The sequence below is a fragment of the Eumetopias jubatus genome, unplaced genomic scaffold (genome assembly GCF_037043125.1).
Source record: "Eumetopias jubatus isolate StellerSeaLion01/CBP00866 unplaced genomic scaffold, mEumJub1_p1.0 scaffold_15, whole genome shotgun sequence".
Classification (NCBI taxonomy): domain Eukaryota; kingdom Metazoa; phylum Chordata; class Mammalia; order Carnivora; family Otariidae; genus Eumetopias; species Eumetopias jubatus.
Window position 1 is genome coordinate 67,370,750 of NW_028274821.1, and position 27,684 is coordinate 67,398,433.

General features: G+C 37.3%; 1 pseudogene; it reads left to right on the forward strand.

Moving 5' to 3' along the window:
- Nucleotides 1-24,323: 24,323 nt before the first annotated feature.
- Nucleotides 24,324-25,288, forward strand: LOC114213471 (olfactory receptor 13C7-like; annotated as a pseudogene).
- The last annotated feature ends 2,396 nt before the right edge of the window (nt 25,289-27,684 follow it).

A 27,684-nucleotide genomic window follows, 5' to 3' on the forward strand; every position in this document is an offset into this window, starting at 1 on the left:
AATCCCGAAGCACCTAGAGTGGGATTCAATAAGTAGTAAGATTTTTTTCTAACTCAGAATTTACATAATCTATAATGACATCTAAATATGGCACAAGTGCTCAGCTCAGGACCAGTAAAATGAAACTGGCAAAAAAACAAAGAATGGTAAATAAAAAAATCATACTAATCAGCACACCTTTGTAACAGGACTATTTATCACATCAATTCAGAATCACTGAGGAATAATCATGACCATCCTCGAAGAGCAACCTGTTCTCCTAGGGTATTTTGGGGGGATACACATGAACAAATTATTTGTTCATCTGCAACTAGATATGTGAACATCTATGACTGAAATTTTAATATGCAAAATGCCCAAGGTTTTTAAGAGTATTAAGCATATATATTAAGCAATATGATATATATTCACAAGATCATCAACCGAGAGAATATCTGTACTGAATATAACACAAATGTATTAATATTACCTAGCACCCAACAAATAAAAATTTATCAGTATCTGTCCCTTTGGCATCTGGTGGCCTTGGACACAGGAATCTGCAGTGAGAAGGGAATTGGGCCATGCTCACCTGCTGACTCTTGTTTCCTGTCAACCCTGCTCTCACCCACTCCCACTCCACACAAAGCTCCAGAAGGAATGATAGTGCTACCTGGCTACAATTGAAACTCTCACATATGAGCATGGGAATGCCAGGCTTGACCCTTGAAAGTATGAGCCCTGCTTCTTCCAAATGTATTACCTTTACTTTTATAGGAAAACTGCTGCATGTGAAAGTAGAGAACATGTAGTCAGATGGCAGTATCTTCTCTCATTTTCAGACAAATTTCACTGTCTAGAAAGTAATCCTCACAATATATCAAATTGTAGCCATTTCCCAGTTTGACTATGGATGTTAAGCTAAGTCTAGACAAGAGATGATACTCAAAAAATATTTAATAAGTACGGCATAGGCTACAACAAATCAGAACAGAAACCCAGCTGGAAGCATATTAGGCTATAAGCAGAGTGGTAGTTTGATCTGTATCACATTTTAAGAAGATCCACCATGGTATCTGGAGAATATATTGAAGGGAGGCAGAGTGAAAGCTGAGAAGCCAGTTAGGAGCTGTGGCAGAAATGCCATGTTAAGCAAGAGCTCGTGACTTGTCTAAGCTATGCATTACTGATCTTTGTGTCTCCCGTGGCTTTTTGGTCTTCCAAAGTGGCTGTTGAGTTAAATTGACTTGAATACACTTATTAAAAAATAAGCCTCCTCTAATTTAGATGGAGTTATCTTAAATCATTTGTCAAGGTTTTGTGTAATCAAATTCAATAAGTTATATAATTTTGTCTCACACAAGCAATCTGTATTTTCCCCAACTCATAAAAAAAATAGATTCCATTTTTTGGTGGCAGTGATTCACTTTGATGCTCTTTCTATTGATTTTTATAGCTTCATATTGAGGCAGAATGATCATACGTCTGTTTTATTTACCAAAACCAACTGAGAGTGATTATTGGTAGCATCGATATTAGGCAAACTATACTCAGATTCACTGACTCATAATCAAATACAATAATGTTAACTGTCTTCTATGGAGTACCTATTAGATACCAAGAACCATGAAAAGTACTTTTTATCACATAACAGCCTAACAAGGTAGTTATAATACTCACTTTACAACTCAAATAACTTACTCAAGGTCAACAAGCTACAAGTCAGGAAACTGAGGTCCTAACGCATGTGTATCCAACTCCAAAGTAAAACGCTTTCTATAATAGCAAAATGCATATTGAAAGTATTCAATATAATTAAAATAGCAAGCACTTTTCCTGAGTACCTAGTATGAATCCATAACTATATTAGGTTCTTCAAATGCATTGCCTCATTAATTCTCAGAATAATAATATCAGGTAGGAATTTTTCAGTTCCTTATTTTACAGACATGGAACCTACAGTTAGAGAGGTGTAGTGACCTCACTGAGGTCATAGAGGTAGTACTTTACAAAACTGGACTGTCTAACTCCAGAATCCAAGGTTCTCAACCAACTCGTTCTCTGCCTCCTAAATTGCAGAAAATACTTTGCTCCTGTAGAGTCAGGCAAAACCAGCAACCAGAATATAATACATAGGGAGAGGTCCTTATCACGAGCCTCATAATCCTAAAATATTCTCTTCAGTAATATATGTTCTTAATTATTTTAACCAAACACATGGGGAAAGGCCGAAGGAAGAAAGAATTGTAGCCTGGTGCAAGAAAGACTCAGAGGGAGGCAGCTTAAGATGGTGGCACAGGAAGACCCTCAATTTACTTCCTCCCATGGACACTACAAACCTATAGCTACATATGATATAACTCCCTCTGAAAAAGACCTGAAAACTAGCTGAATAGCTCCTCCAGAACAAAAGATAAAAGGGCCTCATCGAGATAGGAGAGGCAGAGATGTGGTCTCACCAAAAATCTCACCATCTCTCTGCCCCTGTGTTATGACCCACAACCAGGAGACCAGGAGAGATATTACAAATATAAAGTTTCTCCCTGAGAAGCAAGTGTTTGTGCCCCACATGAGGCATCTTAACTCTTGGAAACTGCAAGAGAAAAATGAGCTCCCAAAACATCTGTCTTTGAAAACCAATGGGGCTTATATCCAGGAGAACCACAGGGCTACAGGGAACTGACACTGCTCTTAAAGGACTTATGCACAGACTTGCTTGCCCCAGGACTCAGCACAAAAGGAGCAGTTGGAAAAGCACCTAGACCAAATGTGAAGGAGATTCATTTACTAATCTTACAGTGTCTGCCAGAGGAGCAGGAGCCTATTAGGACTCTCTCAGGAACAGAGGGACTGGTGGGCCCCATTTTTGCATTCTCCCTCAATCTTGCCAACACTGGTGCTTGCATTGCAATTTTTGCACTCTTCCACTAACCAGCTAGTGCTGTGGGTGGGACCCGGTCCCTGTGACAAGCACCCCACATCCATGCTTCCCCCACAGCCCCAGTAAAGCCAGTGGGTGCACATAGCCCACAGAGAGGACACCCTTTATGTGCCTGGCTCTAGTGGCCAGAAAGGATTGCATTTCTGGGCCCCGTGGGTTTGAAACAATTGGAGATACAGTTCTTGGCAGGCTACCACCTCCAGAGCACTGCACAGACAGAAGGCCAAAACACATTCCCGGTCTTCCTGTGAAAAAAGGCCTATTTACTTGTCCTGGAGCTTCAGCCTAAGGGGCAGGCTTCAAGATGACCGCATATCTAGAGGCTACAGAAGTACTCTCAGGGAACACAGGGCAGGAAGTGCCATCTTTATATTCTCCCTTGGCTTTGCTACAGCTTGCCAGTACCTCCCAGAAAGGAGCTCATACACTTGCCTGGAGCCCTCGTTTGTGCAACTGTCTCCAAGGAGACACCTCCAGATCACCCAGTCTGAAGGTCAGCAGAGTTTATAATTGCTGTCCCATAGGACTATATATATTTGTGTAATTTAAGTGTGCTACCTGAGAGTCTAGATTCCAATCAGCCTGAAACTAGGGGCTGACTGGGATCCCTCCCTCTGGAACACTCAGAGGACTTGGCTCTCCCTCAACAACTGGTATCTATCAAGAATAAATCAGGCTGCTTAGACATTCACAAAAGTTTGAGAGACAACCAAGAGGTAGGGCAAGGTTAAACAATAAAGTTCATCTCCTACACAAGGCCACTCCTTTAAGACTGGGAGAGATAGCTATTTCACATAACCCATAGAAACAAATACAGAGAGTCAAGCAAAATGAGGAGACAGAGGAATATGTTCCAAATGAAAGAGCAAGATAAAACTACAGAAATAAACTGTAACAAAACAGAGATAAGTAATTTACTTGATAAAGAGTTCAAAATAATGTTCATAAAGATGCTCATCAAACTCAGGAGAAGAATGGATGAACATGACAAGAACTTCAACAAAGAGACAGAAAGTATGAGAAAGTACCAAACAGAAGTCACAGAGCTAAATAATGCAAAAACTGAACTGAAAAATATACTAGAGAGATTCAATAGCAGACTAGACAAAGCAGAAGGAATCAATGATCTGGAAGACAAGACAGTGGAACTCCCTCAACAGAGCTGCAAAAAGAAAAAGAGTTCTAAGAAGTGAACATGGGTTAAGGGACCTATAGTTCAACATAAAACAGAATAACATTCTCATTACAGAGGTACCAGAAGAAGTTGGGCAAGAAAACTTATTTGAAGAAATAATGCTGAAAAATCCCCTAACTTGGGGAAGGAAACAGATATCCAGATAAAGGAAGCCCATAAAGTTCCAAACAATACAAACCCAAAGAGATCCACACCAAAACACATAATTAAATGTCAAGGTTTAAAGATAAGAGAGAATGTTAAAAGCGGCAAGAGGAAAAACAACTTGTTACATATGAGGGAAACTCCATTAGACTATCAGCATATTTCTCAGCAGGAACTTTGCAGGCCAGAAGGGAGTGGCATGATATATTCAAAGTACTGAATGCAAAAAACTTCCACCAAGAATACACTACCTGCCAAGGTTACTCAGAATTGAGGAAAAGAAAGAGGGCTTTCCAAACAAACAAAAACTAAAGGAGTTCATCACTACTAAACTGGGCCAACAGGGGGCGCCTGGGTGGCTCAGTTGGCTAAGCTTCTGCCTTCGGCTCAGGTCATGATCCCAGGGTCCTGGTATCAAGCCCCACAATATGCTCCCTGCTCAGAGGGTAACCTGCTTCTCCCTCTCCTTCCCCTGCTCGTGCTCTCCCTCTCTCATTATCTCTCTTTCTCAAATAAATAGATAAAATCTTTTTAAAAAGGTTTTATCTATTTATTTGACAGAGACAGCAAGAGTGGGAACACAAGCAGGAATGGGAGAGGGAGAAGCAGGCTTCCTGCTGAGCAGGGAGCCCAATGTGGGGCTCAATCCCAGGATGCTGGGATCATGACCTGAGCAGAAGGCAGATGCTTAATGACTGAGCCACTCAGGTGCCCCATAAATAAAATCTTTTTAAAACATAAAATAAACTGGGCCAATAAGAAATATTATAGGGATTCATTTAAGCTAAAAAGAAAGGACACTAATTAGTAAGAAGAAAACATATGAAAGTAAATATCTCACTAATAAGAATAAATATGTAGTAAACGCAGAGGATTAATCACATGTATATGAAGGTTAAAAGGCAAAAGTAATAAAAATAACTATAATGAGAGATACACCAAATAAAAAGATGTGAGTGAAATGTGACATCAAAAACATGTAAGGGGAAAGTAGAAAGTAAAAATGTGGAGTTTTAGAATGCATTCAAACTTAACTTGCTATCAACTAAAAATGAACTATTATATATATATATAGGCTATTCTATGTGAGCCACATGGAAACCACAAAGCAAAAAGCACTAGGTAGATACACAAAAGATAATGAGAAAGACTCTAAGCATCACACTATAGAAAGTCACCAAACCAAAAGGGAAGAAAGCAAGGGAAGATAGTAACACACAGGAACAACAAGACAACTAGAAAATGTTGACAAAATCGCAAGAAGTACATACTTATCAATAATTAAATGTGAATAATTTAAATGTAAATTTAAATTCTCCAATCAAAAAACACAGACCAGCTGAATGGTTAAATAAATAAGACCCATCCATATGCTGCCTATAAGAGACTCATGTCAGATATAATGACACATACAGACTGAAAGTGAAGGGATGGAAAAAGATTTTTCATGCAAATGGAAACCAATAGGAAGCTGGGGTAACTATGGTTATATCAGACAAAATAGGTTTCTAATACAAAGACTGTAATAAAAGGCAAAGATAAGCATTACATAATGATAACAGGGTCATCTCAGCTGGAAGATACAGCACTTGTAAATATTTATGTACCCCACATAGGAACAACTAAATATATAAAGCAAATATTAACAGACCTAAAGGGAGAAATTGATAGCAATAACAAACAAACAAAAAAATTGTATGGAACCACAAAAGATTCTGAATAGCCACAGCAATCTTAAGAAAGAGAAAGGCTCCCCTTTCTCCACATGCTCGCCAACATTTGTTGTTTCCTGTCTTGTTAATTTTTGTCATTCTAACTGGTGTAAGGTGGTATCTCGTTGTGGTTTTGATTTGTATTTCCCTGATGGCTACTGATGTTGAACACTTTTTCATGTGTTTGTTAGCCATTTGCATGTCTTCTTTGGAGAAGTGTCTGTTCATGTCATCTGCCCATTTCTTGACTGGATTATTTGTTTTTTGGGTGTTGAGTTTGATAAGTTCTTTATAGATCTTGGATACCAGCCCTTTATCTGTTATGTCATTTGCAAATATCTTCTTCCATTCTGTTGGCTGTCTCTTAGTTCTGCTGACTGTTTACTATGCTGTGCAGAAGTTTTTTACCTTGATGAAGTCCTAAAAGTTCATTTTTGCTTTTGTTTCCCTTGCCTTTGGAGACGTGTCTTGAAAGAAGTTGCTATGGCTGATGTCAAAGAGGTTACTGCCTATGTTCTCCTCTAGAATTTTGATGGATTCCTGTTTCACATTTGGGTTTTCCATCCATTTTGTGTTTATCTTTGTGTATGGTGTAAGAGAATGGTCCAGTTTCATTCTTCTGCATGTGGTTCTCCAATTTTCCCAGCACCATTTATTGAAAGCACTGGGTGTTATATGCAACTAATGAATTGTTGAACACTACATCAAAAACTAATGATATACTATATGTTGGCTAATTGAACATAATAATAAAAAAAGAAAGAACAAACAAAGGTGGAGGCATCATGCTCCTTAATTTCAAACTGTACTACAAAGCTATAGTACTCAAAAGTCTATGGTATTGGCATAAAAACAGGAACATCAATCAATGGAACAAGAATAGAAAGCCTAGAAATAAGTCCACACATATATGGTCGATTAGTTCACAACAAAGGAGGCATGAATATACAATGGGGAAAGGACAGTCATTTAATAAATAGTGTTGGGAAAATTAGAAAGCTAAATACAAAAGAATAAAACACAAAATTAATTCAGAATTTGAAGACTTCAGTGAAAGGCCAGAAATCATGAAACTCCTAGAAATAAAAAGAGGCAGTAAGCTCCTTGACATCGATCTTGGTGATATTTTTATTTTTAATGAGACTCCAAAGGCAAGGGTCACAAAAACAAAATTAAACAAATGGGACTACACCAAAGTAAAAGGCACCTGCACAGTGAAGGAAACCATCAACAAAATAAAAAGGCAACCTACTGAATGGGAGAAGATATTTGCAAATGATATATCCAATAAGGGGTTAGCATCTAAAATATATTTAAAAACTCATACAACTCAATATCAAAATAACAATCTAACAAGAAAATGGGCAGAGGACTTGAACAGACATTTTTTCCAAAGAAGACATACAGATGGCCAACAGGTACATGAAAATGCTCAACATCACTCATCATCAGAGCAATGTAAGTCAAAACCACGATGAGATATTATCTTACACCTGTTAGAATGACTATCCTCAAAAAGGACAAGAAAAGATAAGTGTTAGCAAGGATGTGGAGACAATGAAACCCTTGTGCACTGCTGGTACAGCCACCATGTAAAACAGTACGGAGCTTCCTTAAAAAATTAATAGAACTACAATATACATATTATCCAGCAATTCTACTTCTACATATTTATCCAAAGAAAACAAAAACTCTAATTCACAAGATACACGCATCTGTAGGTTCAGGGCAGCTTCATTTACAATAGCTAGCCTACTATATCAATGGAAGAATGGATAAAGATACACACACACACACACACACACATACACACAAACACACACACACACACACACACACACAGGAATACTATTCAGCCATAAAAAATGAAAATTTGCTGTTTGTGACAGCATGCATGGACCTTGAGGGTATTATGCTAAGTGAAATACGTCAGACAACGAAAGAAAAATATTGCATAATTTCACTTATATGTGGAATTCAAAAAATAAAACAAATGAACCAAACAAAACTCAGATATAGAAAACAGACTGATGCCAGAGGGCTGGGGTGAAGGGGGTGAAATAGGTGAAGGAGATCAAGAGGTACAAAATTGCAGTTATAAAATGTCATAAGTATCTAATGTACAGCATGGTGACTATGGCCAATAATATTGTATTAAAAATTTGAAAGATGTTAAGAAAGTAAATCTTAAAAGTTCCCATCACAAGAAAAAAAAACTGTAAATTTGTATGGCGATAGATAGTAACTAAGACTTACTATGGTGATCATTTTGCATTGTATGCAAATGTCAAATCATTATGTTGTATACCTGAAACTAATGTTGTATGTCAATTAACTTCAATAAAGAGAAAAAGACCCAGAAACAGCAATCTGAAAAAACGTGAAAAACTGTCATGAAAATAGAGTATATACTTTTTGTTGTTGCACAAGGAAAGATGAGCAAGGCACACAGAGAGTTATATATACAGTTAAATGTGAAGAACTTTCTAATAATGAGGATTATCTAGAAATAACCTGTGTGGCTTTATAAAGTGCTCTAACCATTATTGGGTTTGAGGGCAGAAGTAGAACATCAACCATACTGTAAATGTGTTTCTGTCACCTCATAAGGTTTATAACTAAATTAATAGAAAGATTATTTCCAGTTCTAAGATCCAACTCTAAATGAATTTTACTGTTTCACTAGAATGACTGTATTAGAGTACACATTTAATTATCTCTATCTGCACGTTCATAATTCATTATTCATAATTTTTACTATGAAAGTTGAGATTATTCCAAAAAATAAATAAAATAAAAGCATCGCTTTTAAAGAATAAGTTACAATTAATATTGCACCATTGTTTATAATAGTAAAAAATGAAAGCAAGACAAATGCCCATTATTTGAGAATAGATTAAATAAATCTTGAGACGTAAATATAATGGACTACTATATAGTCATTATAAACATGTGTTACCCAAGTATTTGATGATATGTAAAAAACTGTTTATGATATAATGTTAAGCATAAGAGGATATAAATTACAAATAAAGGTAGAAATTTTATGATCTATAATATGCTTCTCCTGTTCAACTTTAAAATATTTGAACCTATATTTCTGAACCTATATTTTTCTATCAGCTATGTCCAAGTTCATCTCAACATTGCCATAGTGCCAGGTCCATAAGAGGTGCTCAGTAAGTACTTGATGAATGAATAAGGAGGGATTAATGAATGGGAGGGAATGAATAAGGGAAAGGTGTGACACATTTTTAATAAAGTATTTTGGAAAAATAGTTAATATTTTTAAAATATCAATCTGTCCCATGCCTTAAACATAAAACTATGTCGTTACCATATGGATGAGACAGAAAAATATCAAGTCAAAAGAAAATTTAATTCAGGGGCACCTGGGTGGCTCAGTCGTTAAGCGTCTGCCTTCGGCTCAGGTCATGATCCCAGTGTCCTGGGATTGAGCCCCGAATCGGACTCCCTGCTCAGTGGGAACCTGCTTCTCTCTCTCCCTCTCCCACTCCCCCTGCTTGTGTTCCCTCTCTCGCTGTGTCTCTCTCTGTCAAAAAAATAAATAAAAATCTTAAAAAGAAAGAAAATTTAATTCATATTTTTTCAGGGATCTATGAAAATCTTACCTCAATGAAAATTAAAATAACAAGTCAAAAATAAGGAAAACCACAAGTTGGAAAAATATTTGCAAAAAATTTGAAAAACAAAGTGTTAATCTATTAAGAATTCATACTAATTAAGAGGTAAACTATCAAAATACCAAGAGATAGTTAAGCAAAGGATGTGGAAGGACAACAAAAGAGAAAATATAAGCAAAAAATAAACATAGAGGGAATGAGGAATCTAACTGGAAATTATAAAAATGAAAAGCTAAAAGTAATGTTTTATACATGCAGAAAAGAATAAACACCTTCTCTGCTGCCAGAAAATACACAAAATTTTGTCTGTGGAAATACTTCAGTAGCACTGTAAAGTGTTAAGTTTTAGAGTGGGAAAATAATTTTGCATGTGAACAAAGAATTCTCTCAATTCATGCACTTTCATTCTTTAGTCTTAATCTCTAGAGATTTGCCTTAAATTCTGAATTTTCAGTAGAAGGAAAAGCAGATTAGATAACCTGATACATAGATATCAATAGTCATTATATCAAAATCACAAAAAATTTGAGACAAATTAAAATATCCAGTAATGGACCCTCAAATCTATGGTCAACTAATCTTTGACAAATCAGGAAAAAATACCAATGGAAAAAAAGTCTCTTCAATAAATGGTGCTGGGAAAATTGGACAGCTACATAGAGGAGAAATGAAACTGGACCATCCCCTTACACTATACACAAAGATAAACTCAAAATGGATGAAAGACCTCAATGTGAGACAGGAATCCATCAAAATCCTAGAGAAGCACCTAGGCAGTAACCTCTTCAACATTGGCCACAGTGACTTCTTGCAAGACACATCTCCAAAGGCAAGGGGAAAAAAAGCAAAAATGAACTTTTGGGACTCATCAAGATAAAAAGCTTCTGTACAGCAAAGGAAAGAGTCAACAAAACTAAGAGGCAGCCCACAGAATGGGAGAAGATATTTGCAAATGACATTACAGATGCAGGATTGATATCCAAAATCTATAAAGAACTTATCAAACTCAACACTCAAAAAACTAATAACCCAGTCAAAAAATGGGCAGAAGACATGAACAGGCACTTCTCCAAAGAAGACATACAAATGGCTAACAGACATGAAAAAATGTTCAACATCAGTAGCCATCAGGGAAATACAAATCAAAACCACACTGAGATACCACTTTACACCAGTTAGAATGGCAAAAATGGACAAGGCAAGAAACAACAAATGTTGGAGAGGTTGTGGAGAAAGGGGAACTCTCTTACACTGTTGGTGGGAATGCAAGCTGGTACAGCCACTCTGGAAAACAGTATGGAGGTTCCTCAAGATGTTAAGAATAGAGCTACCCTACGACCCAGCAATTGCACTACTAGGTATTTACCCCAAAGATACAGATGTAGTGAAAAGAAGGGCCATATGCACCCCAATGTTCATAGCAGCAATGTCCACAACAGCCAAACTGTGGAAGGAACTGAGATGCCCTTCAACAGAGGAATGGATAAAGAAGATGTGGTACATTTAAACAAGGAAATATTACTCAGCCATCAGAAAGGGTAAATACCCACCATTTGCATCGACCTGGATGGAACTGGAGGGGATTATGTTAAGTGAAGTAAGTGAAGCAGAGAAAGACAATTATCATAAGGTTTCACTCATATGTGGAACATAAGGAATTCCGTGGAGGACAATAGGGGAAGGGACAGAAATCCAAAGAGGGAGAAATCAGAGAGGGAGATGAACCATGAGAGACTATGGACCCCAGGAAACAATCTGAAGGTTTCAGAGGGGAGGAGGGTGGGGGGAGGGGGTAACACGGTGATGGATATTGAGGAGGGAATGTGTTGTGATAAGCACTGGGTGTTATACTTAACTAATGAATCAATAAACACTACATCAAAAACTATGTACTATACATTGGCTAACTGAACATAATAAAAAAAACATATCTATAAATTTAAAAATAAAGTAATTTAAAAAATAAAAAATAAAATATCCAGTAATATTAAAATTGTAGGCTAGATTATAGTAATTCCACTTAATGATATATTCTTCAAATGTTAAAAAGGAATATTAAAAAGACTATGAAAAATCACAAAACATGTTACTATAAAGTAGCAAATACTAATTAAAATTTATACTGTGATTTTACCAGTATAAAGAAAAATTATGTGGGGGGTAGGAGCAAGATGGCGGAGGAGTAGGAGACCTGGATTTTGTCTGGTCTCAGGAATTCAGCTGAATAGGGATCAAACCATTCTGAACACCTACGAACTCAACGGGAGATCGAAGAAGACAGTAGCAACAACTCTCTGAACAGAGAAGCGACCACTTACTGGAAGGTAGGAAGTGCGGAGAAGTGAATCCAAGGTCAAATTTGGGAGGATAGACGGCGGGGGAGGGGGCCTCCGTCGGCCGCTTCTGGCAAGTGATAGAGCACGGAGCACAAAATCGGAACTTTTAGAAGTCGGCTCCGCTGAGGGACGTCGCTCCAGTGGCTAAGCGGGGGGTGGAACGCTCGCGGGACAGTGTGGTCTCAGGACCCTCAGGGTCACAGAAGGACCAGGGGTGCGTGAGTGCAGCAGAGCTCCCAGGTATTGGAGCAGGGAAGCCAGCTGCAGAGACGGAGCCGAGGCACAGGCTCTCAGCTCAGGGTTGCCATAAACCATGATCCACAGCACAGCCAGGCCACTCCTGCTCCAGCAGGGACCCAACAAGCCCAAGATCTGGGGAGACTCCCCTTCCTCCCATGGGAGGAGTGGTGTGGGAGTGCACCGCAGGGATCTGCTGGGTTTGGAGACTCCACACGGGGTCGGGTGCCAGAGATAGAAACGCTCGGTCACAGGCCGGGTGAGCAAGGAGTGTGGCCAGAGACCAGGAACATGGGAGTGACTGACTACTTTTCTCTGGGGGCTCACTGAGGAGTGGGGCCCCGAGTTCTCAGCTCCTTGGGGTGGAGATTTGGAGGCCGCCATTTTCACTCTCGTCCTCCAAAGCTATATGGAAAGCTTGCAGGGAACAAAAGATCCCGAGAGCAAACCAGAGCAGATTACTTAGCCTTCACCGGGCAAGGGCGGGGCAAATCCGCCTCCGGCAAAGACATTTGACAACCACGGCAACAGGCCCCTCCCCAAGAAGATCAGCAAGAACATCCAGTCAAGACCAAGTTTACCGATCAATGAGAACGGCAGAACTCCAGTGCTAGGGGAATACCGCACATAGAATTCATGGCTTTTTTACCATGATTCTTTAGTCTTTCAAAGTTAATTTTTTTAACTGTCTTTTTTTTTTCAATTTTTCTTTTTCCCTTTTTCAACCAACATCTTATCAATCCCTTTTTTAAAAAATATTTTTTATTTTTCATTTTTAGGGTCATATTCTATCCCTTCATAGTAGTTACCCCTATTTTTGGTATATATATGTAAGTTGTTCTCTCTTCAAAATTTTTAGATATGGTTTCTTCTAACAGATCAAAATATACCCTAAATCTCTAGTGTATGGCTTTGTTCTAGTCTCCTGCCTGATCACACTCTCTCCCTTTTTTTTTTTAAATTCTTTTCTTTCTTTTTTCAACCAACTTCTTATTATATCAATTCCTTTTATAAAATCTTTTATAATTTTCATCTTTAAGGTCATATTCCATCCCTTCATCGTACTAACCCTTATTTTTGTACATCTATAAGTTTTTCTTTCTTTAAAATTTTGGGAGGCACTTTCTTCTAACAGACCAAAATATACCTAAAATCTAGTGTGTGGCACTGATCTATACACCAGCCTGATCATATTTGATCATATTCTGGTTTTTTTGTTTTGTTTTGTTTTTCTTTATTTTTATCTTTTTCTTTTTCTTTTTTCTTTTTTCTTTCTTTCCCTTTCTTTTCCCCCAGTTTCAGGTCTTTTCTGATTTGTTTAGTGTATATTTCCTGGGGATTTTGTTACCCTGTTAACATTTTGTTCTCTCATTCATCTATTCTCCTCTGGACAAAATGACAAATAGAAAAAATCACCTCAACAAAAAGAACAAGAGGCAGTACCGACTGCCAGGGACCTAATCAATACAGACATTAGTAAGATGTCAGAATTAGAGTTTAGAATGTTGATTTCAAAGATATTAGCTGGGCTTGAAAAAAGCATGGAAGTTATTAGAGAAACCCTTTCTGGAGAAATAAAAGAACTAAAATCTAACCAAGTTGAAATCGAAGAGGCTATTAATGAGGTGCAATCAAAAATGGAGGCTCTAACTGCTAGGATAAATGAGGCAGAAGAGAGAATTAGTGATATAGAAGACAAAATAATGGAAAATAAAGAAGCTGAGAAAAAGAGAGATAAACAACTACTGGATCACAAGAGCAGGATTCGAGAGAAGAGTGATACCATAAGATGAAACAACATTAGAATAATTTGGGATTCCAGAAGAAGAAGAGAGAGAGGGGCAGAAGGTATACTGGAGCAAATTATAACAGAGAACTTCCCTAATTTGGGTAAGGAAACAGGTATCAAAATCCAGGAGGCACAGAAAACCCCTCTCAAAATCAATAAAAATAGGTCAATACCCCGACATCTAATAGTAAAACTTACGAGTCTCAGAGACAAAGAGAAAATCCTGAAAGAAGCTTGGGACAAGAGATCTGTAACCTACAATGGAAGAAACATTGGATTGGCAACAGACCTATCCACAGAGACCTGGCAGGCCAGAAAGGACTGGCATGATATATTCAGAGCACTAAATGAGAAAAATATGCAGCCAAGAATACTATATCCAACTAGGCTGTCATTGAAACTAGAAGGAGAGATAAAAACCTTCCAGGACAAACAAAACTAAGGAATTTGCAAACACGAAACCAGCCCTACAAGAAATATTGAAAGGGGTCCTTTAAGCAAAGAGAGAGCCTAAAAGCAACAAAGACCAGAAAGAAACACAGACAATAACAGTCACAGTCACCTTACAGGCAATAAAATGGCACTAAATTCATACCTTTCAATAGTTACCCTGAATGTAAATGGGCTAAATGTCCCAATCAAAAAACACAGACTATCAGATTGGATAAAAAAACAAGACCCATCGATGTGCTGTCTGCAAGAGACTCATTTTAGACCTAAAGACACCCCCAGATGAAAGTGAGGGGGTGGAAAACCAATTACGATGCTAATGGACACCAAAAGAAAGCTGGGGTGGCAATCCTTATATCAGACAAATTAGATTTTAAACAAAAGACTGTAATAAGAGATGAGGAAGGACACTATATCCTACTTAAAGGGTCTATCCAACAAGAACATCTAACAGTTGTAAATATCTATGCCCCTAACATGGGAGCAGCCAATTATATAAGGCAATTAATAACAAAAGCAAAGAAACACATTGATAACAATACAATAATAGTGGGGGACTTTAACACCCCTGTGACTGAAATGGACAGATCAACTAAGCAAAAGATCAACAAGGAAATAAAGACTTTAAGTGACACACTGGACCAAATGGACTTCACAGACATATTCAGAACATTCCATCCCAAAGCAACAGAATACACATTCTTCTCTAGTGCCCATGGAACATTCTCCAGAATAGGTCACTTCCTAGGTCACAAATCAGGTCTCAACCGGTACCAAAAGATTGGGATCATTCCCTGCATATTTTTGGACCACAATGCTTTGAAACTAGAACTCAGTCACAAGAGGAAAGTCAGAAAGAACTCAAATACATGGAGGCTAAAGAGCATCCTACTAAAGAATGAATGGGTCAACCACAAAATTAAAGAATTTAAAAAATTCATGGAAACCAATGAAAATGAAAACACAACTGTTCAAAATCTTTGGGATGCAGCAAATTCAGTCCTGAGAGGAAAGTATATAGCAATACAAGCCTTTCTCAAGAAACAAGAAAGGTCTCAAATACACAATCTAACCCAGACCTAAAGGAGCTGGAGAAAGAACAGCAAATGAAACCTAAACCCAGCAGGAGAAGAGAAATCATAAAGATCAGAGCAGAAATCAATGAAATAGAAACCAAAAGAACAGTAGAACAAATCAATGAAACTAGGAGCTGGTTCTTTGAAAGAATTAACAAGATTGATAAACCCCTGGCCAGACTTATCAAAAAGAAAAGAGAAATGACCCAAATCAACAAAATCATGAACGAAAGAGGAGAGATCACAACCAACACCAAAGAAATACAAACAATTATAAGGACATATATGAGCAACTATATGCCAGCAAATTAGATAATCTGGAAGAAATGGATGCATTCCTAGAGATGTATCAACTACCAAAATTGAACCAGGAAGAAATAGAAAACCTGAACAGACCTATAACCACTAAGGAAATTGAAGCAGTCATCAAAAAACTCCCAAGAAACAAAAGCCCAGGGCCAGATGGCTTCCCAGGGGAATTCTACCAAACATTTAAAGAAGAATTAACACCTATTCCTCTGAAACTGTTCCAAAAAATAGAAATGCAAGGAAAACTTCCAAACTTGTTTTATGAAGCCATCATTACCTTGATCCCAAAACCAGATAAAGACCCCATCAAAAAGGAGAATTACAGTCCAATATCCATGATGAATATGGATGCAAAAATCGTCACCAAAATACTAGCCAATAGGATCCAACAGTACATTCAAAGGATTATTCACCATGACCAAGAGGGATTTATCCCTGGGCTGCAGGGTTGGTTCAACATCCGCAAATCAATCAACGTGATACAATACATTAACAAAAGAAAGAACAAGAACCATATGATCCTCTCAGTGGAAGCAGAAAAAGCATTTGACAAAGTACAGCATCCTTTCTTGATCAAAACTCTTCAGAGTGTAGGGATAGAGGGTACATACCTCAATATCATAAAAGCCATCTATGAAAAACCTACAGCGAATATCATTCTCAATGGGGAAAATATGAGAGCTTTTCCCCTAAGGTCAGGAACACGGCAGGGATGTCCATTATCACCACTGATATTCAACATAGTATTAGAAGTCCTAGCCACAGCAATCAGACAACAAAAAGAAATCAAAAGCATCCAAATCAGCAAAGAGGAAGTCAAACTCTCACTCCTTGCAGATGATATGATACTTTATGAGGAAAACCCAAAAGACTCCACCCCAAAACTGCTAGAACTCATACAGGAATTCACTAAATTGGCAGGACATAAAATCAATGCACAGAAATCAGTGGCACTCCTGTACACCAACAACAAGACAGAAGAAAGGGAAATTAAGGAGTCGATCCCATTTATAATTGCACCCAAAACCATAAGATACCTAGGAATAAATCTAACCAAAGAGGCAAAGAATTTGTACTCAGAAAACTATAAAATACTCATGAAAGAAATTGAGGAAGACACAAAGAATTGGAAAAACGTTCCATGCTCATGGATTGGAAGAACAAATATTGTGAAGATGTCAATGTTACCTAGAGCAATCTAACATTCAATGCAATCCCCATCAAAACACCATCCACTTTTTTCAAAGAAATGGAACAAATAATCCTCAAATTTGTATGGAACCAGAAAAAAACCTGAATAGCCACAGGAATGTTGAAGAAGAAAAGCAAAGCTGGAGGCATCACAATTCCGGACTTCAAGCTCTATTACAAAGCTGTATTCATCAAGACAGTATGGTAATGGCACAAAAACAGACACAGAGATCAATGGAACAGAACAGAGAGCCCAGAAATGGACCCTTAATTCTATGGTCAACTAATCTTCGACAAAGCAGGAAAGAATGTCCAATGGCAAAAAGACAGTCTCTTCAACAAATGGTGTTGGGAAAATTGGACAGCCACATGCAGAAGAATGAAACTGGACCATTTCCTTACACCACACACAAAAATAGACTCAAAATGATTGAAAGACCTAAATGTGAGACAGGAATCCATCAAAATCCTTGAGGAGAACACAGGCAGCAAACTCTCGACCTCAGCTGCAGCAAGTTCTTCCTAGGAACATCGCCAAAGGCAAGGGAAGCAAGGGCAAAAATGAACTATTGGGACCTCATCAAGATAAAAAGCTTTTGCATAGCAAAAGAAACAGTCCAGAAAACCAAAAGACAACCGACAGAATGGGAGAAGATATTTGCAAATCATATATCAGATAAAGGACTAGTATCCAAAATCTATAAAGAATTTCTTAAACTCAACACCCAAAGAACAAATGATCCAATCAAGAAATGGGCAGAAGACATGAACAGATGTTTTTCCAAAGAAGACATCCAAATGGCCAACAGACACGTGATAAAGTGCTGAACATTGCTTGGCATCAGAGAAATCCAAATCAAAACCTCAATGAGATACCACCTCACACCAGTCAGAATGGCTAAAATGAACAAGTCAGGAAACGACAGATGTTGGCGGGGATGCGGAGAAAGGGGAACCCTCCTACACTGTTGGTGGGAATGCAAGCTCGTGCAGCCTCTCTGGAAAACAGTATGGAGGTTCCTCAAAAAGTTGAAAATAGAGCGACCATATGATCCAGCCATTGCACCACTGGGTATTTACCCCAAAGATACAAATGTAGGGATCCAAATGGGTATGTGCACTCCCATGTTTATAGCAGCAATGTCCACAATGCCAAACTATGGAAAGAGCCAAGATGCCCAACAACAGATGAATGGATAAAGAAGACGTGGTAGAAATATACAATGGAATATTATGCAGCTATCAAAAGGAATGAGATCTTGCCATTTGCAATGAAATGGATGGAACTGGAGGGTGTTATGCTGAGCGAAATATGTCAATCAGAGAAAGACATGTATCATATGATCTCACTGATATGAGGAATTCTTAATCTCAGGAAACAAACTGAGGGTTGCTGGAATGGTGGGGGGTGGGAGGGATGGCGTGGTTGGGTGATAGACATCGGGGAGGGTATGTGCTATGGTGAGCACTGTTAATTGTGCAATACTGTTGAAACACAGACCTGTACCTCTGAAACAAATAATACATTATATGTTTAAAAAAAATAGCAGAAGGGGAAGAATGAAGGGGGGGAATTGGAGGGGGAGACGAACCACAAGAGACGATGGACTCTGAAAAACAAACTGAGGGTTCTAGAGGGGAGGGGGGTGGGAGGATGGGTTAGCCTGGTGATGGGTATTAAAGAGGGCATGTTCTGCATGGAGCACTGGGTATTATACGCAAACAATGAATCATGGAACACTGCATCAAAAACTAATGATGTAATGTATGGTGATTAACATAACATAATAATTAAAAGAAAGAAAGAAAAATTATGTGGTGTGTGGCCTAGAGTTAACAAAATATTAAAGATAAAAAGAGTTTTAAAAAAATGAAAAGAGTTTAAAGAGGTCGAATGACTATTTAGGACTCTATTTGGATTGACCTAGTATTATTTGTGGAATAAAAAGAAAAACAAATTCTCAAGGAAAGGTAACTTTTCTGAGAACTTTTAGGCATATTCTGTTTCCAGCCCTAACTTATGTAGAGGCCAACAAATACAGCTATATTCAATGAGTACTCCAAGAAATGTATAACTGGGGAAGATTCTCTTTAAGTGAAAATAATTGGGTTTTTAGATCGTGCAGAAGTCAGGGAATTTATCTCTAGAGAATCCTAAGTTTCTGACTCATAACCTTAGGGATTGAAGATGTTTGTAAAATATAAGAGCTAAATTGACTTCCAAAAGAAGCCGAATCTCTTGAGTAAATGTCAACTTTAGCACAAGTCATGGGAAACTAGAGTTGCATCATGGATCTTTATTTTTAATATATTTTATTTCCTTGATACCTTCTTATGAAAATTCATGTACAGACTAATTGCCTGATTGTAGCTATTCTTTCTCACATTCCTTTTTAGGAAGGAGAACAACTGTCTTTCAAAGAGAATCTTCTGGTCTCATCTGAGAAATGCAAATTAAAATCAAATTCCTGGAAATTTTTTCTATTACTTAATAGAATGGAATGGTGTGGATGACTTTAAAACCTAATCAGGAGGTAAGATAAAGAGAAAAGTTTTATTAAAATTATTTCAAAAGGAAAACATCCTATCAAATATAAAATTTTTTTGTTGAGGTTGTCACTGCTGGTGGGATTTTGAAAGTAGGTATATATATGTAAAGGAAAAAAATATAATAATCCAAGCATCCTCTTCAACAGCAGATTATTAAATTCCTTTAAAAATCCCAAAATAGTACACGAAAAAGAGACTAGTGAGGAAGAGGAAGTTGCATGCAATTCAACAGACCCTTATAAGTTATAGGTGAATAGCTACTGTATTCAAGTTTCTAGTTCACTAAAATCTTAAGTAAAAATTATCTAGAGAAAGAGCCCACAATAATTTATATATTACTCACACATAAACTATGCTCAATAAGGGTTTGAGGAAACATGTAACTAAAGGTGTTTATGGTAAAAGTAGGATTAGAAACAAAAATATGTAATAGAAGGCTGAAGTAATTATAACTGTTACTCTGAACTGTAGGTGTCCAAGGCAAAAAAAGAAATATTAACTTTTTGGTGTTCCCATTTATGTAACAAATCAATTCTACCACTCTAGATCTTAAGTGTCCATGCTAGACCTGAAAGGAAATTTGGCTTCTTTTTTTTTTCATTTTAATTCATTATTGTGGATAATGTCTTCATAAATGGAAGACAATAAATGCCTTCAATGCTTTCAAAAGATTCCAATATATTTTTATGTGTGTATTTGTCATATGGATCCTTGAAAGTTAAATGCTTCATATTAAATCGTGGTTTAATAAGAAGAAATTTTAAAATAAATAAACGTAATATAGTGCTAAAACAGGCCTGGGAATTAAAGATAGGAGTTTAAATCATAGTTCTGATATTATCACCTACAGGATATTGAAAACCAGGTGTTATATGGAAGCGTTGAATCATTACTACACTGTACACCTGAAACTAATATTACGCTGTATCTTAACTAACTGGAATTTAAATAAAAACTTATAAAAAAGATACTGAAAGTTGTACTTAAACTTTGGAACTTCTGACTCATTTCCTCATTGGTAAAATTTATAATAATATTGGGATTGTTTTGAAGATTAAATGATAAAATTTGTATGAAGTGCCTCATACTAGGACCTCACATGACAGTTTCTCTTCTCTTTGTAACCTAAAATAATACATCTTTCCTTGTAGTATATTAATTGAAGATTTGAGTTTATAAAATCTATAAATTGAGAATCAGCAAATCCACTGATTTTTTATAAACTATCAATTGTCTTAATTGATATTTTTAGAAGAGCTGGAGAGAATAACAGGATTATTTCCTCCAGTGAGAATCTAGAGTGCAGATAGTGTTTTTCACTGAAAAATCTTAGTACTTTAAATATTAGATCTTCAAGTATCTAAGCCAATAAAATAAAATGAAAAATTTATACAAAGTTAGACAGTTTCCTTCTAGAAAGTTAGAGAGCTTGATGGCTTGGATGAAAAGTCACAAACTTTCCTTAGTTCTATTACAACACTAAAACAGTGCCAAGATGAAGTCCCAGGGCTTGGAAACACAGAGTAGTTAATTCTTGTAAAACACCAGGGTTTGGGAGAGGGGGATGAGAGATTTTAGGATCCAGGCCAGTTCAGATCCTTTAAAAATAGGAATGTCTCTTCTAAATGATAATTCTGTTCCAAGCATCAGTAGTCTGCAATCTCTTTTGATAACATATGATTAGGTCAAGAACTCAAGTTCCTTATCTTGGTGTACCTCCTAAAAACAAAAAATACTGTTACTTGGATGATTTTGAGGGTAGGGATTATAAATGCTCTCTTCAACCAGAAATAGTAGGTTCCTACCAATAACTGCATAGGACACATCTCTACAGCTCTGCCTCAATGTGTACTTTCTAGACACTTAAGATAATCACTGTACTACTTAAACTGTCTTGACATTTTTTTTATTCTGAGTTAATTTTCCTAACATAACTGGAACCCACTTCAGTGTTTTTCTCTTTTTTAATAATATTTTTTCTTTATATATATTTTAGAATTTTGGGTAATTCAGAAAAGTAGAAGAAAGTTCTCTAATATAACCATTAATGTTTTGGGTATTTATTTTCAGTCTTTCTATTCTGTCTAGGTTATCTTGGTTTAGGTTTCAGTTTTGCAAAAAATGCTGTTGTTTTGTTTCTGTTTCACTTAATCCTTTTAACATAATGTAAACATCATTTTTGTTTTAATACAACATCCTCACAAATGTCATATTAATAAGTGCAGAATGGCCCATCAAATTAGTATGCTATGATTATTTAACAATTCCTGTGGCATTAGCTAAGAATGAAAAACTGTTTCAAAAGATAATATCTAATAATGGCAAAGATTTAGTAGAAATGGAATTATCCAATATACACTTTGCATGGAAAGAAACTATCAAGAATCTTAAAAATCTTCATTCCCTGGTTCCCAGGAACCCATTTAGTGAAGTAAGCTAAAATGAAGAGGATTGGTGGTTTCTCTTATAAATGTTTTCAAGTGAAGTTTTTTTATAGCAACTATCTCTGAACTGTCAAGATACTAAATGCACACCATCATTACTTCCTGCAAGTAATTTCCAAATAGGAATCAACTTGTCCCCAGAAAAGAAAAGAGGGTAGGTATCTGACATGATTCACATCTTTCCTGAAACAAGAGACCCCAGACAACTGATGGTCCTTCACAGCCTCTATGAGACTTTCATTTTCATATTCAGAGTAGGTTGAGATATACATCTACAGTTAATCAAATTCCAATCTTAATACCAAATAGAAATATATCTTGGCCTACTCAACCCTTCCTACCCTCTTTGTAATGTATGCCTACAAAGTATGGTACAGCTTGAATTGAAGGGGAGTCCTCCTTTCCATAGCCAATAGACATATAAACATTGTACTGTGCTGATTAATATGTCTCACCATTATAAGCTAGAGTTGTCATAGAAAGCATAACCTGTTGGCAAATGACTATCACAGAGAAAAACGGCAAACTCTATACCAAAACACAGCCTTGTTTAGAAACACTAAGTAGAAACTCATCCATTGGATCAATTCTTTTCTTTTCCTCTAGGGATATTTTTTTACAGATGTATTTATTTATTTGAGAGAAAGAGAAAGTGGGTGGAGAGGGACAAAGGGTGAAGGAGAGAGAGAATCTTAAGCAGATTTCCCACTGAGCGGGGAACCGATGATGTGGGGCTCAATTCCACAACCCTGAGATGATGATCTGAGCCGAAATCAAGAGTCTGACACTTAACCAACTGAGCCACCTAGGTGCCACCCTCTAGGGATATTTTAAAGTTTGGCAGAATACCTTGGGAATGAAAAGGTGTTTTCAAAATTATGTTCTTTGATTTATTTACTATAAAAAAGGTCATCTAGTAATATCTACTCCTTAAATTTGTCAAATTAAAGTTATTTGCTCCATGCTCTATGATGCACAACTCAGATGACTAAGCTGACCTCAAATTCCTTTTCTGGAACATATTGACCCTAATTGCAAATTTAACAAATGGAAGAGAAATGACTTTAATATGGACAGAAATAAAAAAGCAGGTTCTTTTGTATGCAAGTTGGTTGCTTGTATATCTAAAATCTAAGAACACAAAACTGACTGCAATACACTCACACAGATATCTCAACTCCAAATCCCAGAAAGTGTTCAGTTTTTCATTTTCTAGTATTCAATTAGTCCTATATACAATGGAAGCACTAGTGGCCCTCTGCAATAGTATTGTAGAGAGATGGTCTAAAAGGACTCGCTATTCATGTGGGTTCTGTAGTCAGCAGCAGCAGCATCTGGGAACATGTTAATAAATTCAGATCTTAGAATCTGCTTCAGACCCACTGATTCAGAATCCTTTACAAAGATTCCCCACGTGATTCATCTATATACTAAAATTTAGAGGCACTCCACTGGACAGGTGGTTTACTTCCACATTGCACATTAGAATCATCTGGAGAACATTATTTTTTTTTAAGATTTTATTTATTTACTTGAGAGAGAAAGCACGAGAGAGAGAGAGCACAAGCAGGGGGTGCGGCAGAGGGAGCCAGAGAGAGAAGCAGGCTCCCTACTGAGCAGGGAGCCTGATGGGGACTCCATCCCAGGACTCCGGGATCATGACCTGAGCCAAAGGCAGATGCTTAACCAACTGAGCCACCCAGGTGCCCCTCTGGAGAACATTATTTGAAAAGATGTCTGATTCCCACTCCTTAGACAATTTACAAAATTTAGAGAGGGCAATAGCCTGTTGTTTAAAAAGAGCAGGTGATGTAAAGTCAGAAAATGCAAATCTGAATAGTGGCTCACTCGTGTTTTTATATACATTTTACCTCTATGAATTTCACTTTCCTCAGATAATTATAGTGATGATAAAATGAGTAATATGTGTGAACATATTTATAAATTATAAAGCCTTAAACCAATGATATTGTTAATGATTGCCATGAAATAAAATCAAATACACAGATATTTTTTAACAGATTAGGCACAGTCTCTCCACAATGATGATATTCAAAAGGGAGTCTGTGGGTCCAACGAATTGGAAATAACAGATGTTTGTTAAAAATGCAAATAGTTCTTCCCTGCCTCAGAACTGTGTATCAAAGTCTCAGGAAATGGAAAAGAAGAGAAATTCAAAAAGCTAAACTCACAGCTGCTACAAGCACTCCACTAGTGCTGACACGCTTGTTGCCCCTCCTCCAATGATCTCTTACTGCATATGGGAATATGTACAGACTTGTTAAACTCACATGCACTTTTCTCTTCTGGATTACTCCAGGTACAAAAAAGTAAAATGGACAGGATGAATTGGACTGACATTGAGTTCATTCTGCAGGGACTTTCTGAGTACCCAAGAGTGGAAAAACTCCTTTTTGTGATGTGCTTGATGATGTACCTGGTGATCCTGCTGGGAAACAGCACCTTGATCATCCTAACTCTTGTGGATTCCCACCTCCGTACGCCCATGTACTTCTTCCTTGGTAACCTTTCCTTCCTAGACATTTGGTACACATCCTCCTTTATCCCCTCAATGTTGATACACTTCCTATCACAGAAAAAAACCATCTCCTTCACTAGATGTGTTGTTCAGATGTCTGTCTCCTACACTATGGGGTCCACAGAGTGTGTGCTCCTAGCAGTGATGGCATATGACCGTTATGTGGCCATCTGTAACCCTCTGAGATACTCCATTATCATCAGCAAGGCACTTTGTATTCAGATGGCAGCTCTCTCCTGGGGATTGGGCTTTCTCAATTCACTGACAGAAACTATTCTTGCAATACGGTTGCCCTTCTGTGGAAAAAATGTCATTAATCACTTTGCTTGTGAAATACTGGCCTTTGTCAAGCTGGCTTGTACAGATATTTCCTTGAATGAGATTATTATAATGTTGGGCAATGTAATATTTTTGTTTTCTCCATTACTGTTAATTTGTATATCCTACATTTTCATCTTTTCTACTGTACTAAGAATCAATTCAGCAGAAGGAAGAAAAAAGGCCTTTTCTACTTGCTCAGCTCACTTAACAGTAGTGACCGTGTTTTATGGGACAATCCTCTTCATGTATATGAAGCCAAAGTCCAAAGACTCTGCTTTTAACAAATTGATTGCTCTGTTCTATGGAGTAGTCACTCCCATGCTCAACCCTATCATCTATAGCCTGAGAAATACAGAGGTGCATGGAGCTATGAGGAAATTGATGACTAGACAGTGGTTCTGGAGGAAAGGATGAGAAACTTACCTCTTTGAGTTCATGCACAAAATAAGCCCATAGATCTGAGACATAGGTTTTTAATATAAACAAAACAAAAGAAATAAAGATTATATGTAGCATCACAGAATTTAGGAGTTGGAAATAAATTTCAAGATAATAATCTAATTCATCTTTTTATAAAAATGACATAAAAATGTAGAGACAATTGGTATAAGAAGTGAGAGTAAACTTTAAGGAATAAGAAAAGAAATAAAATTAGGCTTTTCCAAAAAAAACCCAGTACAGATCTTCTTCAACTGATGGGGTTACATCCTGATAAACCCATTGGAAGTTGAAAATATCATAAGTAAAAAATGCATTTAATACGCCTAACCTACTGAACATCATAGCTTAGCCTACCCTACCTTAAACGCATTCAGAACACTTACATTAGCCTACAGTTGTTCAAAATCATCTCACACAAAGACTTTACAATAAAATATTGAATATTCCATACAATAATAAATTATATGAGTACTATACTGAAATTGAAAACCAGAATGGTTGTATGGGTTCAGAATGGTTGTGAGTGTATCAGCTGTTTACCCTTCTGATCATGTGGCTCAGACTGGAAGCTGTGGCCACTGCCTAGCATAACAAGAGAGTATCAAGAGCTATCATGTTGCTAGCCCAGGAAAAGATCAAAATTCAAATTTCAGAGTATGGTTTCTACTTAATGCATATCGCTTTCACATCATCATAAAGTCGAAAAATCCTAAGTCAAACCATTTGAAGTCAAGGACCATCTGTACCTTTGTCTACTGAACAAGTCTACTTTTCAGCTCCCTTTTGAGAGAACTACTTGAGTTTTTCTGTTTGTCTGTTTAATACTGATGTTTTTTTACCCAAGGACTTGATCTGGCCCCAACCTAATTTTTCAGGTACCTATTTCCCCTTCTTCTTTCCTTCCTCCTGTTTCTCCTACCCCCTTTGCACAATGCTACGCTCCATTCACTATTAGTTCTCCAATTATATCATGTTCTTTCTGTACCCAAAGACAATAGCATATGCCACTTCTTCCCCATCATCACATTTCTCTTTCTATGGTAACAGCCTAGCAATCTCATTAAAGACAATTCAAGTATTTGATCTTCTGCAAATCCTTCCAAAACTTACTCAGTTAGTTATTCCCTCCTCTATGCTGCCTTGAACTTTACCTCTGCTATGATAATTTTCCTTTATACCAAATCATTTATTAGATTCTGAAATCTCCCCAATGGCAGAAGTCACTGTTCTCTGTATGAAGTCTAATGTCAAATAAATTTAAAACAGTAGACAATAATTAACTACTGAATTAACATTTTTAAAGAATAGTAAAATATAGGGGCGCCTGGGTGGCTCAGTCATTAAGTGTCTGCCTTCGGCTCAGGTCATGATCTGGGGGTCCTGGGGTCGAGCCCCACATCGGGCTCCCTGCTCAGTGGGAAGCCTGCTTCTCCCTCTCCCACTCCCCCTGCTTGTGTTCCCTCTCTCCTTGTGTCTCTCTCTGTCAAATAAATAAAATCTTTAAATAAAAAAAGAATAGTAAAATATAGTCCAAGTACTTGATACAATACAGTGAGATTAGAGAACTTGAATTTATGTATTATTTCATTGACTAAACAACAAATTCAAAAGTTTTTGATAAAGTATCAGCTAATTTTAAATGTATGGAAATATAAGAGCAGATAAAACATTTGGGCTGGGACATGCAGAAGAATGAAACTGGACCATTTCCTTACACCACACACAAAAATAGACTCCAAATGGTTGAAAGACCTAAACGTGAGACAGGAGTCCATCAAAATCCTAAAGGAGAACACAGGTAGCAACCTCTTCGACCTCAGCTGCAGCAACTTCTTCCTAGAAACATCGCCAAAAGCAAGGGAAGCAAGGGCAAAAATGAACTATTGGGATTTCATCAAGATAAGAAGCTTTTGCACAGCAAAAGAAACAGTCCACAAAACCAAAAGACAACCGACAGAATGGGAGAAAATATTTGCAAATGACATATCAGATAAAGGGCTAGTATCCAAAATCTATAAAGAACTTATCCAACTCAACACCCAAAGAACAAATAATCCAATCAAGAAATGGGCAGAAGACATGAACAGACATTTTTCCAAAGAAGACATCCAAATGGCCAACAGGCACATGAAAAAGTGCTCAACATCGCTCAGCATCAGGGAAATCCAAATCAAAACCTCAATGAGATACCACCTCACACCCGTCAGAATGGCTAAAATTAACAAGTCAGGGAACGACAGATGTTGGCGGGGATGTGGAGAAAGGGGAACCCTCCTACACCATTGGTGGGAATGTAAGCTGGTGCAACCACTCTGGAAAACAGTATGGAGGTTCCTCAAACAGTTGAAATTAGAGCTACCATTTGATCCAGCAATTGCACTACTGG